This window comes from Anastrepha ludens, chromosome 3, assembly GCF_028408465.1.
Source record: "Anastrepha ludens isolate Willacy chromosome 3, idAnaLude1.1, whole genome shotgun sequence".
Classification (NCBI taxonomy): Eukaryota; Metazoa; Arthropoda; class Insecta; order Diptera; family Tephritidae; genus Anastrepha; species Anastrepha ludens.
Window position 1 is genome coordinate 42,671,803 of NC_071499.1, and position 6,000 is coordinate 42,677,802.

Here is a 6,000-nt window from a genome sequence, read left to right on the forward strand (position 1 = left end):
TTTTTCACATAATTTTTTTTAACTTACTTATTTCACTTTTTTTCTTCTATTTTTTTCATTAAATTTTTTATATATTTTTTGATTAGTTTTCCTTTTTTTATGTATTATATTTATTCCACTTATTTTTTTTTTTATTTTACTCAATAAATTTTTATTTACTTAAATAACCTTATTTTTTTAATTTTTATATATATATTTTTTTTTATTAATTATAATTAACTCTTTTTTTATTAATTTATTTTACTTAATATATTTTTATTTATTTATTTTACTTAATTTTTTTATTTATATTTTTTTATTACTTTTACTTGTTGTTATTTGTTATTTTACTTAATTTAATTTTATTTATTCATTTCACTTAATTTTTTTATTTTACTTAATTTAATTTTATTTATTAATTTACTCTTTTTTTATATTTTGTTATTTTATTTTTTATATTGTATATATTTTTATTATGTTTCCTTTTTTTATGTATTTATTTCACTTAGTTTTTTATTTTACTTACTATTTATTTTTATTTACTTAATGAATTTTATTTAATTTTTTTTTTTATTTATTTATTTTAATTAAATATTTTATTTTACTTAATTTTTTTTTATTTGTTTCTTTTACTTAATTTTTTTATTTTACTTAATTTATTTTTATTTTTTTATTTAATTTAAATTTTTTTCTTTGCTTTGTTAATTTTACTTTTTTATTTTACTTAATTTTATTTGATTTATTTATTTTGGTTGGTTGGTTGGTTTAAGGGTGACCACGCATCGGAGTGCCACATAGACCCCAAGTTGGGTCCGTTGTGTTGCCCTAGAGCTCATTATTTTAAATGATTTCCCCACCTAACCGAGATTTTTATTGTAGATTTTGATCAAAGATATTAATTCGTTTGGAAAATTTGATGAGAGATTCGATTTTCAGGTCCGAGAGTCGTGAAAGATTGTCAATTGTTGGAGAGCCTAGAAGAGCGAGTCGACTTTTGGCTAGGCCGGGACAACTGCACAGCAAATGTCTGCTCGATACTTCCTCATCTTCGTCCTCGCAGTATCTGCACAGGTCGTTTTGAGGAACCCCGAGCCGACGTGCGTGAGTGCCCAAAAGGCAGTGGCCGGTGTTAAGAGATATTATATGCCTTAGTTCGTGTTTCGAAAGACTTATAAGGGTTTTTGTTTCAGATTGTAGGATGGCCAGATTTGTCTGGTCGTAACGCAAGTAGTTTCCACTCGCCACCTCCGATCAGCAATGCTGTGAAATTCTCGATCGATGAGCATTTTACATGTTGAGAGCGGAATGTGGATTTTGGGTAAGTTACTAACATTTGATTGCGCAGCTCCAGCTCTTGCGAGCTCATCAGCTTTGCAGTTACCTTCGAATCCACTGTGACCCGGTATCCAGATAACTTGGACAGAATTCTGAACACTTATCTCGTTAAGAGATAAGAGACAGGATCGAACCACATCTGAGTGGGTATAAGAGGAGCTGAGTGCTCGAACGGCCGCTTGACTGTCGATGAAAAAGCGGATATCCTCTAGTGATATTCTATTTTCTAAGAGAGTTTTTATTTATTTTACTTAATTTTTTTATATTTTTTTAATTACTTAATTTTTTTTTATTTTTTTTTTTTTTATTAATTTAGCTTTATTTTTTTTAATATTTTGGTTAATTTAATTTAGTTTATTTATTTTATTTCTTTATTTTAATTTATTTATGTTTATTTATTAATTTAACTTCATATTTTTTAATTTAATTAATTTTTTAATTTGTTTTTTTTTTATTAATTTTACTTATTTTTTTTTATTTTTTTATTTTACTTTATTTTTTATTTATTGTTTTAAGTGTTTTTTTATTTATTTATTTTACCTGATATTTTTCATATTTTTTTAGTAATATCATAATTATTTACCAACTGTCTAAAGCCAAGGAAAAAGTAATAAAAATCAGACAAATTCCAAAAATAGATCATTTATAATAATATCTCAAATCTCTCAAATAATGTTGGCGTTTTGAATTTTTACGCAGAATTTGAAATAACCGTTTTTGTTCTATAATGAGTGAAGCTTTTATAAAAAATTAAGAGACACTAAATAAATAACAGTAAAATTGGCAAAATTGGTCAAATTTTTTCATTTGGCTTTTCTCCCATTCATTTCGCCCCATCCTAATAATTATTCATCATATATATAATGTATATACAATATGTATATATATACCTAAAAATGTATAAATGTATGCTGAAGCAAATTGATGCCGGCTGCAACAATGGCCGCCTGCCCCATGAAACGTGAAGGCGGTTACACCGATGCTGTTTGCATGCGCCGCATGTGGTTCTGTACATTCGTAACCCTGGTGGCTGCTGATTGGAAAATTCGACGCCAACTGTGCGCTGCATAATGAAATAAGCATTTACGAATACAATTGTCAACTTGTATGGCAACTTTGTGCAAAACTATTTTATAGAGTAGTATATTATTATTGCGCCATGCCACAGCGCTGTGGCCGGTTACTTGGTGGCATTGAAGTTGGTGGTGAGGATTGCAGTGACGGTGATGGTGGTGGCGGTAGCGGTGGCGATGGTTGTGCTGATGCCGCACCAGTACTCAGGCGGTGAAGCATTGAAGTCAGCGAAGTTTGATAATAAGCACTCGATATCGAATGCAGTAGTTGGCCTTGTTATGCAGTTTTAAGATTACATTGTATCTACGAGCATTCATTTCAAATGCCGACTCAGATTTTTATTACATTCAAGTGGACTTAAGCTTGTTGAAGTTAACTATCATGGGGGATATTTCCTTGAAGATAAGAAATATCAACTTCGGCTTCCTGGATTTAAGTGAAAGTTTTAGTATTTTATGCATTTGCCAGAACAATTGAAAAGAAGAAAAAAGAAGGGGAGAGAAATTAGCTAGAGTGTACTCAAAAGTAATCAGTAAGCAAAAGAAGAATCACTTTTCCCGGTAAAATTCAATGCAGTGCTTAGCCACCTCATTTGAGCGGAATATTCTTACTCTTAACCACTAACTAATGAAATTACGAAGTTGAAGCTTTGTAAATAAATCGTGAATAATACAAGAAAAGGACTTTCAGTCCAATACACTTAAAAAAATTAAAGGGCCAACTTGCCCTGCAAATCAAACACTGAAGAATTACAGTTACAATTACACAGTTTATTAACTATACAGATAATCAAACGTTACAATTAAGATTAGTGTCCACTACGCAACTGCCCCTTGATGTGCGCTGCAGGCCTTTATAGGTTTTTCGTTCTGCTGTCTTCAGGTGCGCCGTGTCTTGGTACGCTGGCTTAGCCCCTAGCTTCCCACGGTTGGCATGCACTGGTGGCATGTGCAAGTATTTCACAATCGTGTGAAACATAATTTGCTGACGCTACTGTCTGGCTCTGTTCTTATTACGTAAGCATTAGTACGAGGTACTTGATACGCAATTGGCCTTGACTTAGGGTGTTGAGTTGTCCTATGGAATAACAGCGATTATGCTGATGCAGCGGCACGTGTATCGGTAGGGTGTGGGAATGCAATATGTTGGGTGCCGCAGGGTGTTAATTTACATGACCGAACTCCCCTCACTATTCGAACTATTTTTTCTTTTATTTCCAAGAAAATATAAAAAAATATAAACAATTTCTGTACAAAAAATTAGTACTCGAATTTTGTATGTTCCGCAAATATGGGAAATTTTTTCACACGAAAAATTGAACTACAGTGAATGTAAATTTACTTATTAAGTCCATTGAAAAATATTAGTTTGCGATGACTTTATCGGCGCACAAGCAGAAAAGCTAGATTTACTATTTAATCTCCATTTAAAAAGCTGCGGAAACATTTTAGAGAAGGAAACTATTGAGCACTTTCTTTATGAATGTCCCGGTTTTGCAGCTAAACCATTATGGTCACTGGGTGTTCCATTCTTGGACAGCCTGGGGCAGTGCGACAACCTAAATCTCATCAACCTTCTCCGTTACATCAATCTCCCCTTTGGAAGTCCCATAATGACATCAAAATGGCGCTTTAGAGCTACTATACTTAGAGAGTACCATACTGGCAGTTAACCCGTTTGACCTACCTACCAAACGGCTTTATATGAAATTTGGGAAAATACCAGTTTTTCCAAATAAAGTACAAGAGAATAAATATCCGCCGCTTTCAAAATAAAAAATAGGTATATTTTTTAAAATGTAAAACAATTCATATAATAATTAATAAATATTCTGTATACTAGCTTCTTGTGGACTACCTTATTGCTTGAGGATTTAAGAAAAGATACTTGTGAAAGACAATTTTTTGTTAAACTAAAAATGTAAAGAAATAAAAAACTTGAAAATCAAATAATTTCTAAACTGAAAAAACAGCCACACTCATTGCCTGTAGAGCATTTTATGCGAACCTTCCTTGCTCAGTGCAGAAAAATAAAGCAAAAACCGGTATGGCATTTTGTATTTTGTTTCCGATTTGGCTTGTGAAGGACATACAGTTCGCGACCAAACGAAGAAGCTCGCACCTCAACATATTAACTAATTTTGACTATTTTTATTCTCCTTTTTTGTTGAAGTTAACTGTTTAGTGGAGGAGAGAAAAGGGATCTAAGCTGGAGAATTTCCTCAAGCCATCCCCAAAAGGCACGCTAAGGAATCTTAAGCACCTAGCCGCCAGAGCTGCAGTTTTATAGCTCACTAAATTTTAGTCCAACAAAGTGCAAATTTGAAGCTGCTTAACAAGTCCGCTGATTTTTTATAATTTTCCCCCTGACGGTGTTGCATTTTCTTCATATAAAAAAATTTGGTGACAGTAATTTTTTTTTTTTTCATTTTTGTAGAATCTGACAAATTTGTTTAGGTCCTGAAAATAGTTTTCCATTCATTATCCTTTCTTTCGTTAAAATTCCATTCACCCAACCACCTTTTATGTGAATATTAGAGAAAATAACCCCAAATCCGGCAAATATGGGGTATGGGTAACCGATGTATTTCACTTTTTACACATACTGTTCACTACACAGGGGTGGCAGCCTTTGGACGGGAAAAACCCGAGTCATTCCGGTAACTTAGAACCGGCTGCCTTGCCTATTGCAGATGAAGAGCTCCAGCTTCCCCGTGAGACATGCGTAAAACTGGCACAACTACGTTCTGGATGCTTTAGCAGGTTAAACTCCTACTTATCCAGAATCGACCCCGACATACCAAACACATGTCCGGCATGTGAAGATACCCCGGACGACACTAATTACCTTTTCACATGCCCTCTAAAACCTACTCATCTAACGCCCCTCTCCCTCTGGACCCAACCCGTCGAAACAGCTAGTTTCCTGAGCCTACCTTTAGATGAGCCAGACGAAAACGACCGGTGATATACCATACACTGACGGGGCTTCTATTACTTTTAAAACAACAACAATAACAACAAATTTTTATACATTTTTGCTCTGTCCCTCACCGATCATCCTAAACATACCTCCATTAGTACAGTACTTGCTAACATCACCAGGAGAATCCTAATGGGGGCGAATGCGAAGCGTGTGGTATTTCCCTTTAATAACTTCTGTTGCAACTGCAGAAGCGGAATTTTCTCTTCGCACTGAGAATTAAGAAGGAACTTGAAAACTAGTGGTATCATAATGGGTCTCTACCCTTATGAAGAGTGGCAATCAGCCTAAACTAACCTAACATTACACGGCAATGGAAGGAACTAAAAACTGCTACAGCAACAACAACAATCTAACCTTTGCTCTAACGAATGTACTCGTTTATAATGAGCAAGTCCATGTCAAGTAGTCCAAGTATTTTAACTTAAATTTTTTGAAAATTGGTTTATTTGCAAGTTTGAGTATATTAAGAAATAAAGTAAAAGATTGTGAAAAAAAAAATTTTATAATATACTTTTGAGATTTATTCAATGTAAAAAATTTACGTAAAATTTTTTTAAATGAAATAGCTTCGTTTCTTTACACCATTTTTATAAACCTTTTTATTTTTATAAAATTAAAAAATAAAAG